Source organism: Pongo pygmaeus, chromosome 15 (assembly GCF_028885625.2).
Source record: "Pongo pygmaeus isolate AG05252 chromosome 15, NHGRI_mPonPyg2-v2.0_pri, whole genome shotgun sequence".
NCBI classification, from domain to species: Eukaryota; Metazoa; Chordata; class Mammalia; order Primates; family Hominidae; genus Pongo; species Pongo pygmaeus.
Genome location: NC_072388.2, coordinates 68,408,433 through 68,423,232, shown reverse-complemented (window position 1 = coordinate 68,423,232; position 14,800 = coordinate 68,408,433). Strand labels below are relative to the sequence as shown.

The window sequence follows — 14,800 nt, the reverse complement described above, 5'->3', positions numbered from 1 at the left end:
GCAGAGGAAGGAGCCTGCGTTCAAACCCTACGACCTCCATCTCTAAACTACTTACCCAAAGAGTTGCTATATCTTTCCCTTCTAATCGTTATTGGCACTTTGGGCATGGATCACTGGTTACAAACTGACCTCAGTTTTTGCCAAATGTTGTCACCACCAAGACTGCTTGCTGCTCCCTGGTATTATTATTAATATTATTATGTTTAGAGATGGAGTCTCTGTCACTCAGGCAGAGTGGCACTCATGCAGTGGCACGATCATAGCTCACTGCAGCCTTGAACTCCCAAGCTGAAACCATCCTCCTGCCTCAGCCTCCTGAGTAGCTGGGACCACAGGCTCGAGCCACCAAGCCCAGCTCTCACTGGCATTCTGATGCTCCTCCTGGGCACACCGCATGGCCACAGTGCACCTGGTAAAGGTGAGTGGGTCCGTGGGACTAGCTAAAGCCAATGGAATGAGAGCAGAAGTGTGTTACTTCCAGGCAGTTGCCTTCAAGAGGCGATGTGAGATGTGCTACATTCCCTTCCGCCTGCCATGGCAACCAGTGCCTATATACGAGATACCATATATAGACATAATATAAATATAATTAAAATTTTATTCTTTTTTTCTTTTGAGACGGAGTCTCACTATTGCCCAGGCTGGAGTGCAATAGCACAATCTCGGCTCACTGCAACCTCTGCCTCCCAGATTCAAGCAATTCTCCTGCCCCAGCCTCCTGAGTAGCTGGGATTATAGGCACTCACCACCACACCCGGCTAATTTTTGTATTTTTAGTAGAGATGAGGTTTCACCATGTTGGCCAGGCTGGTCTAGAACTCCTGACCTCAGGTGATCTGCCTGCCTTGGCCTCCCAATAAAATTTTCTTCTTATAGACCCCAACCCCTCTTTGATGAAATAAGAGTTGGGAGCTTCAGAAAAGTTTGAAACTCCCTATTTTATTCATTCTCAGTAGCTAACACACGATATTGGATATTGCTTATGATGATAAACCCCTTTATAGCCTCAGATTTGACAAACCTCACATATTCCCTCTCCTCAGTGGGCTCTGCCTGCTGGGGCAGAGCCGTTTAGAGGCTTGGGGAAATTACGAGCTGTAAGCACCCCTGGGCTTACACCAGAAAAATAACAAAGGTGCCCAGTTCTTTTTTTTTTTTTTTTTTTTTTTTTTGAGACAGAGTCTAACTCTGTCACCCAGGCTGGAGTGCAGTGGCATGATCTCGGTTCACTGCAACTTCCGCCTCCCTGGTTCAAGCAATTATCCTGTCTCAGTCTCCCAAGTAGCTGGGATTACGGGCGCACACCACCACACCTGGCTAATTTTTGCATTTTTAGTAGAGTTGGGGTTCCACCATGTTGGCCAGGCTGGTCTTGAACTCCTGATCTTAGGTGATCCACCCACCTTGGCCTCCCAAAGTGCTGGGATTATAGGTGTGAGCCACCGTGCACGGCCAGGTGCCCAGCTCTTACGGGTCTGAGGCCTCTGCTGCTTCAGAAATGATCACCCTGGACCCACCTGGAGGTTCCACCCCATCCCTGGAAAGTGCCTTTCTCTAACACTCCAACTTACAAATATTTCCCGTTACTTAATATTACGCTGGGATATCTTTTTGTAGTTGAAAATGGGGGGAGGGTCAATGATTAAAACCCATTCCTTCCCTCCCTGGCATTTAAATGCCTCGTGACGCCAGCAGATCCCAGCTATGCCTCTGAGAAGCAGAAAGTGAATCTGATCCACCTGAAAATAATACGGCAAGACAATCATTTGGCTTGGAATGACTGGAATCCCCTTCTTTTCCCAGTAGTCCCAGATATATGCAATAAGGTGCTTTTCTACCTGAGTCCGTACAGCATTTATTGCTCTGTGAAAGGGCCAGAGAAACAGGCACCCACGAATCAGAACCCTCCAGGGTCAAAGGAACTTTAAAGGCAATTAAAGTCTCCATCAGATGCTTCAATCTCCTGCTTGGTTTTCCTGCCAAGAGGTGGTCCAAGCTTTGCTTGACTGGCTCTCATGACAGCCCATTTCACTCCTGAACAACCCTGATAAAAGCCTTTTCCTTACAGGCTCAACCCTCTGCTATGCTCAGCACTGCCACTCCCTGACAGCTACAAATACAAAAGCATTTATGAATAATGAAGATTTTTGCTGAAAGTTTTGTGGGGCTTCAATGAGAGCGTTCTATTTCATTTATGGAGCAAAATTCCCCTCCAAAATCTCATAAGCCATCTCTGTCTCTTGCCCAAATTTTTTCTCCCTTCAGCAGCTGCCTGGCTTCCTGGGCCTTTCTCTCTGTCTCAGCTATACTCTCTCCTGAAGCCCCTCTCCTCAGTTAGGAAGCCTGCATGTCCCTGTCACCAAAATAAGAGCTAGGGAACAGCTCTTAGCAAAACAAAACACAGGCAAAGCCAAGGACAGCAACCAAAGCCCAGCCACTCTGGGCTGCTCAAGCACACCTAGGGGAAGAGGCACCCCATTTCCACCACCAGCTCCACTTAAGCCTAAAGCTGCCTTCCTCATAATCCTTCAGTGGGTCCGGCTTATCCCCCTTGAGGCCGTAAAACAACACTAACCTCTTTTCTCTTCAAGTATTTAAAAGAGCAATTCTGTCCTCAAGTCTCCTCTCCTCCAAGCCAAATAATTCCTGTTCACCACACTCCACAGGGCATGATTTCTCATCCTCAGTAAAACTAATTGTATTCTTGAAAAGAATGCAGTGACATAGACTCCTGGTTAGGAAGACTTAATACAGTAAAGATTCTTTCCAATTAATTTATGAGCTCAATGCAATTCCAGTAAAAACCTCTGTGAGATTTTTTCTTATAGTTCTATTCATTCATGCCACACATATTTATTGTCTAACATGGTTCAAGCATCTGCCAAGCTATGCACTGAGGACATGAAGATAAGCAAAAACAGATGTATCCTTACTCTCAGGGAGCTCACCGTCTAGTGCAACTATTAATAAAATCAGGGCCGGGAGAGGTGACTCATGCCTGTAATCCTAGCACTATGGGAGGCCGAGGTGGGAGGATTGCTTGAGCTCAGGAGTTCAAGAGCAGCCTGGCCAACATGGCAAACCCCATCTCTACTAAAAATAAAAATACAAAAAATTAGCCAGGTATGGTGGTACAAGCCCGTAGTAGTTCCAGCTACTTGAGGGGCTGAGGCAGGAGGATCCCTTGAGTCCGGGGGACAGAGGTTGCAGTGAGCTGAGATCACATCACTGCACTCCAGCCTGGGCGACAAAGTGATGCCCTGTCTCAAATAAGTAAATAAATAAATAAAATCTGACCAGGATTGTAGATCAGATGCAAACATCAAATATTAGCAAAATAATCAGACACATTAGAGCAGCATTACAAACCAAGATACATGATATGCAGGACAGGGACATGGTTCTATGTAGAGCTACCCTGATGGGCGTGAGGCAGGTATGTGGTGTGAGGTTGGGGGAGATCTGGTGATTCTTTAGCTGACAGATGAAGAGGAATCAATAGAAGGAAAAAGAAGGAGCATTCCAGGCAGAAGGAAAGGTAGGTACAAAGGCCCTGTGGAAATCTCCTGCCCTGAAAGAACCGAGATTGGCCCACATGGTTGGGCCCAGAGTGAGAGTGAACATGACAGGAGGGAAGCTGGATGGGCTGACGGTGGCTATCATTTATTAAGCACTTCCTATGTTGCAAGCAGTTTGTATGCAATCCTCCCAACAGCCCTACCATGGAGTACTGCCTCAGTTCAGAGAGTGCTGCCCCTGCCCTCTCTCTGTCTGCGCTAGATCCAAGGCAATCTAGACCACTCCCACTACCCCACCCCTCCCTGCTTCATATGCCATTTATGTGCAAACGACTCCTATGTTGATACCTGTAGTCCCTACTCTTGGTTGAGCTCCATCCTCTTATATCCAACTGTTGGCTTCACATCTCCAGCCAGATATCCAAAGATGTCATAAACACATGTCCAAGAACAAATTCATGATCTTCCCCACCAGAGCTTGTGATCTTCCAGTGCACCCTGTCTCAGGGAATGCACCACCTTCCACTTCTTATGCAGGTGAGAAACTTGGGATTCATGCTTCACCTCATCCTTCCCCACTCTACTCTTTCCCACTCCACCCTCAAGTCCAGTTCGTATTGCCCCCCACCCCAACACCCACTCTAGAACCTGCCAGGCAACTTCTCTTCATCTCACTGCCCTGCTCTGGTTCACACTTCTATTAGGTCTTGCCTGGACTAATGCAGTGGCCTCCCACCTGGGCTCTTTGCACTCTTTCTGGCCCCCCTTCATCCTTTTCTCCATATTGCAGCCAACATCACTATTTAAAATAGAAATCACTGTAATCCCAGCACTTTGGGAGGCCAAGGCAGGCGGATCGCCTGAGCTCAGGAGTTCGAGGCCAGCCCGGGTAATATGGTGAAACCCCATCTCTACAAAAAAAACAAAAAAAATAGCTGGGCATGGTAGTGTGCACCTGTGGTCTCAGCTACTTGGAAGGCTGAGGCGAGAGGATCACTTGAGCCCAGGAGGTCGAGGCTGCAGTGAGCTGAGATCGTGTCATTGCACTCCAGCCTGTGTGATAGAGGGAGACACCCCTCTCCACTAAAAATGGAAATCAAATCATGATACCCACCCTTTTTCCTTACTCCCTGCTCAAAACTTTCATTGCTTCTTCTTGGTCAGGAAGAAGGATCAAAAATAGAAGATTATTTAAATAAAACATCACATACAATGAATCAGTACATTGCTATTAAAATTGATGTTTTCAAAGAATGTTGAAGGACATGAAAAATGTATAATGTTAATGAAGGTATAATGAAAAGTATAATGAAAAGGCAGTCCATAAAACTGAATATCCAATATGCTCATAATTATATTTAAAATATACCATATGTAAGAATAGTATATAGAGAAAAAAAGGCTAAAATGAAAAGCACCAAAAAGTTTGATGACAGTTGTCTGTCAATTATGGGATTACGGATAAATTTTATTTTCTTATTCATGTTTTACAAGTTTTCTACAAAGAGCGTGATTTCTACAATTAGAGGAAAAGTTACATATTAAGGAGGAAAAAGAAAGAGAACTGAAGAACTTCAGTGTCCAGTTCAGCATGTAAGGAATTTAGAAGTTGTCGCTTTATTCTAATAAGTAAAAAGCTGAACAAGGCCGGACACAGTGGCTCACTCCTGTAATCCACAAGGTGGATCACTTGAGCCCAGGAGTTTGAGACCATCCTGGGCAACATAGTGAGACCCGGTCTCCAAATAAAATAAAGTTAAAAACCAAACAAACTGAAAAATCAGCAAATCTTCTTACATCGTTAGAGAAGTGAGGTCATAAAGCAAAGCTCTATTCCCAAAATTGAAAAGACAGGCAGATTAATATAGCTTGGACATTTGTTCCTGCCCAAATCTCATGTTGAAATGTAATCCCTAATCTTGGAGGTGGGGCTTGGTGGGAGGTATTTGGATTATGGGTGCAGATCCTTCATAAATAGCTTGGGTCATCCCCTTGGTGATAAGTGAGCTCTTGCTCTGAGTACACATGAGAGCTGGTTGTTTAAAGTGTGTGGCACTTCCCCCGCCCCATGCTCTCTCTCTTGCTCTGCTCTGGTCATGTGACATGTCTGCTCCCCCTTCACCATCTGCCACGATTGTAAGCTTCCTGAGGCCTCCCTAGAAGCTGTGCAGATGCCAGCACCATGCTTCCTGTAAAGCCTGCAGAACCATGAGCCAATCAAACCTTTCTTTATAAATTACTCAGTCTCAGGTATTTCTTTATAGCAATGCAAGAATGGCCTAAGACACAGATACAGAGAGTCACACTAATGAGGCAGAAACTACCAGCAGAAACCTCCATGGGAACCAGTACTGGGGTAGGAAAACCTGAACTGCAATTGACAAATTGCTGGAGGTTCAGTTTGAAGAGTTAAAACTCCAGGGGGTGCCAATCTTAGGGAGGCCTCCTCACTTCTGTGAGTTATAACTCCAGGAGCTCTCCCGGGTTCTCAGTGAATATAAGGGGAAAGCAGCCATTTGGAAATGCAACACAGCATTCTGTTTTTTGTTTGTTTGTTTGTTTGTTTGTTTGTTTGTTGAGACAGAGTCTCGCTCTGTCACCCAGGCTGGAGTGCAGTGGTGTGATCTTGGCTCACTGCAACCTCTGCCTCCCGGGTTCAAGGGATTCTTCTGCCTCAGCCTTCCATATAGCTGGGACTACAGGCATGCACCACCACACCAAGCTAATTTTTGTATTTTTAGTAGAGATGGGATTTTGCCATGTCGCCCAGGCTGGTCTTGAACTCCTGACCTCAGGTGATCCACCCACCTTGGCTTTTCAAATTGCTGGGATTACACTGTGCCTGAGCCCATTCTGTTCTTCTTTACAAAGCCTGCCATAAACTATCCAGAGCCTAACCTGTTTTATCAGAGTGTAACCTACTTGCGGGAAGGGAAATACCAAATTCCAGCCCACTGTACCCATGCTGTTCTACCTAAGGTGGGGGAAAGCACTGAGAAGCACTTATGAAGTTCACAGTCCAAGGGCACAACTCACCAAAAGGCTAAGACCACCACATCACTAAAGGTCTATTCACCACAACTCCTTTTACCCAATACATCATGGCCAGGGAAAAAATAAAGGGCATTCAACAAAAAAATCACGAGGCATACTAGAAGGCAGAAAAACACAATTTGAAGAGATAGAGCAAGCACCAGAACCAGATCAGATATGGCAGGAATGCTGAAATGATCAGACCAGGAATTTAAACACAAACTATGATTAATATGTTAAGAGCTTTAATGACAAAAGTAGACAACATGCAAGAACAGATGGATAATATGAGTAGAGAGATGAAAATTCTAGGAATAAAAAAGAAATTGCAAGAGATCACAAACACTGTAAAAGAATGAAGAATGCCTATGATGGGATCATTGTGAGACTGGACATGGCCAAGGAAAAAAATCTCTGAGCTTGAGGCTATGACAATAGAAATTTCCAAAACTGAAAAGCAAAGAGAAAAAAGGATGAAAAAAAAAAAAGAAAACCCAGAACAGAATAACCAAGAACTGTACGACAACTGCAAAAGGTGCAAAATGTATAACGAGAATAATCAGAAGAAGGACTAGAAGCAATATTTGAAGCAACGACTGAGAGTTTTCCCATATTAATGCAGACATCAAACCACAGATCCAGGAAGCTAAGAGAACACCAAGTGAATAAATGCCCTAAACAAACCATACCTAGAAATTTCATATTTAAACTTCAAAAAATCAAAGATGAAGAAAAATATCTTAAGAAGCCAGAAGAAGAAAAAATTACCTATTGAAGAAAGAAGATAAGAATTACATCTGGCTTCTCAGAAACCATGAAAGCAAGAAAAGAATGGAGTGAAATATTTAAAGTATTGAGAGAATAAAACACCAACTTAGAATTCTGTACCCTGTAAAATCGTCCTTCAAAAGTGAAGGAGAAATACTTTCTCAGACAAACAAAAATAGAGGGAATTTGTTGCCAGTAGACCTGCCTTGCAAGAAATGTTAAAAGAAGTCCTCAGGGAGAAGGAAAATGATATAGGTCAGAAACTCATATCTACATAAGGAAAGGAAGAGCATTGGAGAGTGAATAAGTGTGTTAAAGCAAAATAAATATGGCCTGAGAAGGACTCCATACTTTTATATTTGAGTCCTTATAGACGAACTGTAACCTAGCTTAATAGACAAAATTGAAAACCTAACTTAATAGTATGCACCTGTAACAATAGCTGAGCGTTAGCCAATCCCAGCTGCCACACCTCAGCCACTCATAGACTGCTGAATGTCCAAACTGCGTTCAAATAAGGCAAACACCAAGCTGTAACCAATCTTGCTGCTTCTGTACCTCACTTCCGATTCCTGTATGTCACTTTACCTTTTTTGTCTATAAATTTGTTCTGATCACAGGCACCTCTGGAGTCTCTGTCAATCTGCTGTGATTCTGAGGGCTGCCTGATTCGCGAATCTTTCGTTTACTCAATTCAACTCTTTTATTTTTATTTTTATTTATTTTATTTTATTTTTGAGATGGAGTCTTCCTCTGCCACCCAGGCTGGAGTACAGTGGTGCCATCTTGGCTCACTGCAACCTCCTCCTCCTGGGTTCAAGTGGTTCTCCTGCCTCAGCCTCCTGAGTAGCTAGGATTACAGGCATGCACCACCATGCCCAGGGTCTTGCTGTCACCCAGGCTGAAGTGCAGTGGTACAGTCATAGCTCATTGTAACTCCTGGGTTCAAGTAATCCTCCTGCCTCAACCTCCTGAGTGGAGAAGACTACAGGCATATGCCACTATCCCTGGTGAATTTTTTTCTTTTTTCTTTCTCTCTCTCTTTTTTTTTTTTTTTTTTTGGTAGAGATTGGGTCTTGCTGTGTTGCCCAGGCTTGCCAGAAACTCCTGGCCTGAAGCAATCCTCCTGCCTTGGCTTCCCAAAGTGCTGGGATTACAGGCATGCACCACTGTGCCCATACCACAAATATAAAAGAATAGAAATCATGTAATGTCTGCTCCTAAACCAAAGTGGAATTGTGCTAGAAATCAACAACAGAAAGTTAACTGGAAAATCCACAAAATACTTGAAGATTAAAAAACACATTTCTAAATAACACGTGTCAAAGAAGAAATATCAAGAGAAATCTAAAGATACTTTGAACTAAATGAAAATACTACTCATCAAAATTTGTGGAATGTAACAAAAGCAGTGCTTTGAGAGAAATGCATAGCATCAAATTAATATATTAGAAAAGAAGAAATATCTAAAATCAATAATCTAAGCTTCCACATTAGGAAACTAGAAAAAAAAAAGAGAAAATTAAATCAAAGGTAAGCAGAAAAAAAGAAATAAAACATAGAGCAGAAATCAATGAAACTGAAAACAGGAAATCAACAGAGAAAATCAACAAAATCAAAAGCCAGTTCTTTGAAAAGATAAATAAAATTCATAAGACTCTAGCCAGGCTAAGTAAAAAGAAAGGAGACAGAAATTATTAATATCAGAAACGAAAGAGGGAACATAACTACAGATACCACAGACATTAAAAGGATAATAAAGAACTATGATGAATAACTCTATGCCAATAAATTTGATAACTCAGATGAAATGGACCAACTCCTTGAAAGATACAATCTGTCAAAACTTACACAAGAAGAAACAGACAATTTGAATAGGCCTATATCTATTCAATAAATTGAATCAATAATTAATACCCTTCCAAAACAGAAAGCACCAGGCCCAGAGGGGCTCACTGATGAATTATACCAAACATTTAAGAAACCATACCAATTATCTACAATCTTTTTTTCTCAAGATAGAAGCCAAGGGAATATTTCCTAATCCATTCGATGAGGCTAGAATAACCTTACCAAAACCTAATAGAGACATTATAAGAAAACTACAGACTGGCCAGGCACAGTGGGTCATACCTGTAATCCCAGCACTTTGGGAGGCCAAGGCAGGCAGATCACTTGAGGCCAGGAGTTTGAGACCAGCCTGACCAACATGGCAAAACCATGTCTCTAATAAAAAATACAAAAATTAGCCAGGTATGGTGGTGCACACCTTTAATCCCAGCTACTTGGGAGACTAAGGCATGAGGATCCCTTGAACCTGGGAGGAGGAGGTTGCAGTGAGTTGAGATGGTGCCACTGCACTCCAGCCTGGGTGATAGAGCAAGACTCTGTCTCAAAAAAATAAAAAAAAAGAAAAGGAGAAAAAGAAAAATACAGACCAATATCTTTCATGAACACAGATGCAAAAATTTTCAACAAAATATTAACAAATCAAATCCAACAACGGTCTGGGTGAGGTGGCTCATGCCTGTAATCCCAGCACTTTGGGAGGCCGAGGCTGGTGGATTATCTGAGGTCAGGAGTTTGAAACCAGCCTGACCAACATGATGAAACTCCATCTCTACTAAAAATACAAAATTAGCAGGGCATGGTGGCATATACCTGTAATCCCAGCTACTTGGGAGGCTGAGGCAGGAGAATCGCTTGAACCCAGGAGGCAGAGGTAACAGTGAGCCAAGATCGCACTACTGCAACTCTAGCCTGGACAACAAGACTGAAACTCTGTTTCAAAACAAACAAACAAACAAAACAAAGAAAACCAAATCCAAACGAATAATACATCACAACTAAGTGGAATTTATTCCCAAGTATACAAGGCTGGTTCAATATTTGAAAATCAATTAATATAATCCTTCACATCAACAGGCTAAAGAAGAGAAAAAAAATCACATGGTAAAAGCATTTGACAAAATCCAACACCAATTGGTGATGAAAACTCTCAACAAACTAGTAATAGAGGGGAACTTCCTCAATGTGACAGAGAACATCTACAAAAACCTACAGCTAACATCATACTAAATGGTGAGAAACTAGAAGCTTGCCTGTGATAAGATCACAAAGGAAGAAGATGAGGATGTCCTTCTCACCAGTGCTTCTCAACATTGTACTGGAAGTCCTAACTAATGCAATCAGACAAGAAAAGGAAATAGAAGGTATACAGATTACAAAGAAAGAAATAATACTGTCTCTGTTCACAGATGACATGATTGTCTATATAGAAAATCTGGAAGAATTGACCAAAAAAATTCCTGGAATTAATAAGCAATTGTAGCAAGATTGTAGGATACAAGATTAATGTACAAAGTCAATTATTTTCCTATATACTGGCAATAAAAAGGTGGAATTTGAGATTTTTTTTCTTTTGAAGATAGGGTCTTGCTCTGTCACCCAGCTGGAGTGCAGTGGAAATTTGAAATTTAACAACACATTACCATTGACATTAGCACCCTCCAAAATGAAATACTTAGGTATAAATCTAAAAATAATGTACAAAATCTATACGTAGAAAACTACAAAACGTAATAAAAGATATCAAAGAACTAAAATGAAGGGATATTCCATGTTCATAAATAGGATGATTCAATATTTGCAAGATATCATTTCCCAACTTGATCTATATATTCAATACAATCTCAATTAAAATCCCAGCATGTTGTTTTGTGGAAACTGACAAATTGATTCTAAAGTTTACATGGAGAGGCAAAAGACCCATAATAGCCAACTCGATATTGAAGGAGAAAACTGAAAGACTGACACTACCCAACTTTAAGACTTACTATAAAGCTACAGCAATCAAGACATTGTGGTATTGATGAAAAAATAAACATATAAATAGAACAGAATAGAGAGCTCGGAAACATACTAACATAAATATAGTCAATTCAACTCTGACAATGGAGCAAAGGCAGTACAATAGTATTGCAAAAGATAGTCTTTTTTTTTTTTTTGAGGTGGAGTCTCACTCTGTATCCCATGCTGGGGTGCAGTGGTGTGATCTTGGCTCACTGCAACCTCTGCCTCCCGGGTTCAAGTGATTCTCCTGCCTCAGCCTCCTGAGTAGCTGGAATTACAGGCATGCACCACCATGCCTGGCTAATTTTTATATTTTTAGTAGAGGCAGGGTTTCACCATGTTAGCTAGGCTGGTTTCGAACTCCTGACCTCAGGTGATCCACCCACCTCGACCTCCCAAAGTGCTGAGATTACAGGCATGAGCCACCGTGCCCGGCCTAAGATAGTCTTTTCAACATATGGTACTTGAACAACTGGACAGCCACATGCAAAAGAAAAAAAAAGAATCTATACACAGACCTTAAACACTTTTCACAAAAAATAAATCACAATGGATCATAGAGCTAAATGCAAAACACAAAAGTATAAAACTCCTAGAAGATAACATAGGAGACAACCTAGGTGATATCTACAAAAAGATTTGTATCAAGGTGATGAAAATCTACAGTACTGACTTTTTTAGACATAACACAAAAGGCATGATCTTTGAAGGAAAAATTGATAAGATGGATTTCATTAAAATTAAAATTTTATGCCCTGTGAATGACATCAAGAGAATGAGAAAACAAGTCACAAACTAGGAGATAACATTCCCAGACACATCTAATAAAGGACTGTTATGCAAAATATACAAAGAACTCATAAAGCTCAACAATAAAAAAAATGGGCAAAAGACCCAGACATCTTAGCAAAGAAGATATAAAGATGGCAGGCCAGGCACAGTGGCTCACATCTGTAATCCCAGCATTCTGGGAGGCCATAGTGGGAGGATCACTTGTGTTCAGGAATTCAAGACCAGCCTGGGCAATAGAGCAAGACCCCATCTCTATAAAATGTTGGGAGCCGAAAAGGCCAAAGGGATCGTGACCAACTCAGCATTCCACTGGAGGCTGTATGATCGAACAGTAAACTTTTTATCATGAATGTAGGATGTGAGCAAACTTACACCACGCCTGCCACCAAAAGGCTTGCTGAGGGCCATCACTCCCTGGAGCTGGGCTCCTTGAAGTTATCTGTTGAGAAATCTAGCACCTATTGCTCAAAGGATGCAGTCTCCCAAGCCTGCTGTGAACCAACAGTCAACTAACAATTACCCGATAATTACCCCCACTTTGCTATCTCTTTTGCCTAATAAATATGGAGGGCTGTGTAAAGCTCAGGGCACTTGTCCGCAAGGTGCTCCCGACCCCTTCTTCCAAATATACTCTTTTGTCTCTTGTCTTTTATTCCCGTGTTTGCCCCCCTTTGTTCAGTCCACCAGGGATCGTGGCAGGCAACAATAAAAAATAAAAAATTAGCCGTGCATGGTGGTGCATGCCTGTAGTCCCAGCTACTTGGGAGGCTGAGGCAGGTGGATCACTTTAGCCTGGGAGACTGCAGTTAACTGTGATCACACCACTGCACTCAGCCTGGATGACAGTGTGGGACCCTGACTCAAAAATAATTTTTTTTTTTTTTTAAGATGGAGTCTTGCTCTGTCACCCAGGCTGGAGTGCTGTGGCACAATCTCGGCTCACTGTAACCTCTGCCTCCCGGGTTCAAGCAATTCTCCTGCCTCAGCCTCCCGAGTAGCTGGGATTACAGGAGCACACCACCATGCCCGGCTAATTTTTGTATTTTCAGTAGAGACAGCGTTTCACCATGTTGGCCAGGCTGGTCTCGAACTCCTCACCTCATGATCCGCCTGCCTCAGCTTCCCAAAGTTCTGGGATTACAGGCGTGAGCCACCACGCCTGGCCTAAAAAAATAAATAAAAATTTTAAAGATGGCAAATAAACATATAAATGGATGTCCAACATCATATATGATTAGGTAATTGCAAATTAAAATAACAATGAGCTAACTCATGAAAATGGCCAAAATCAGCCAGGCACAGTGGCTGTGCCTGTAATCCCCGCACTTTAGGAGGCCAAGAGGGGAGATCACTTGATCTCAGGAGTTCAACATAAGGAGACCCCGTCTGTATAAAAATAATAATAAAAAAATTTAGCCAAGTGTGCTGGAGTGCGCCTGTAGTTCCCAGCTACTCAGGAGGCTGAGGCGAGAGGATCTCTTTTTTTTTTTTTTTTAATTATTATTATTATACTTTAAGTTTTAGGGTACATGTGCACAATGTGCAGGTTAGTTACATATGTATACATGTGCCATGCTGGTGTGCTGCACCCATTAACTCGTCATTTAGCATTAGGTATATCTCCTAATGCGATCCTCCCCTCTCCCTCCACCCCACAACAGTCCCCAGAGTGTGATGTTCCCCTTCCTGTGTCCATGTGTTCTCATTGTTCAATTCCCATCTATGAGTGAGAACATGCGGTGTTTGGTTTTTTGTCCTTGCGATAGTTTGCTGAGAATGATGATTTCCAATTTCATCCATGTCCCTACAAAGGACATGAACTCATCTCTTAAACCCAGGAAGTCAAGGCTGCAGTGAGCTGCACTCACTGCACTCCAGTCTGGGCAACAGAGCAAGACTCTGTCTCAAAAACTAAAAATTGAAATAAAAAATAAAATAGCCAAAATTCAAATCCCTGACAACACCAAATGCTGGCAAGGATGTGGAGCAACAGGAACTCTCATTCATTGCTACTGCAAATACAAAATGGTACAGCTACTTTGGAAGACAGTTTGGCAACTTCTTACAAAACTGAACATATTTTCACCATGCAATCCAACAATCACACTCCTTATTACTTTTCCAAATAAACTGAAAATTTATGTCCACACAAAAACATGCACATGGATGTTTATAGCAATTTTATTCATAATTGTCAAAACTTGGAGGCAACCAAGATGTCCTTAAGTAGGGAGATGGATAAACAAACTGTAAGACATGCGGATAATGTAATATCATTCAGCACTAAAAAGAAATGAGCTATCAAGCCATAAAAAGACACGGAGGAAACCTGAATGCACATTACTAAGTGAAAGAAGCCAATCTAAAAAAGCTACATACCATATGACTCCAATTATATGACATTCTGGAAAAGGCAAAACTATGGACACAGTAAAAAGATCAGCAGTGGCTGGGTGCGGTGGCTCATGCCTGTAAGCCCGCACTTTGGGAGGCCGAGGCAGGGGGATCACGAGGTCAGGAGTTTGAGACCATCCTGGCTAACACGGTGAAGCCCTGTTTCTTCTAAAAATACAAAAAATTAGCCAGGCATGGTGGCACACGCCTGTAGTTCCAGCTACTCGGGAGGCAGAGGCAGGAGAATCGCTTGAATCCAGGAGGCAGAGGTTGCAGTGAGCCGTGATCGCGCCACTGCACTCCCGCATGGGCAACAGGGCAAGACTCTGTCTTAAAAAAAACCAAAAAAACAAAAAACTGCAGTTGCCAGGATTTTTAGGGCAGTGAAAAGAGCATTTTTAGGGTAGTGAAACTATTGTGTATGATACTACAGTGGTGGATAC

At 42.2% G+C, this 14,800-nt stretch overlaps 1 protein-coding gene across 3 annotated transcripts in view; it reads right to left on the bottom strand.

Annotated features, from left to right (window-relative positions):
* Positions 1-14,800, bottom strand: part of PLEKHD1 (pleckstrin homology and coiled-coil domain containing D1) — a 46,777-nt gene that overhangs the window by 10,236 nt on the left and 21,741 nt on the right. The window lies entirely within an intron of this gene.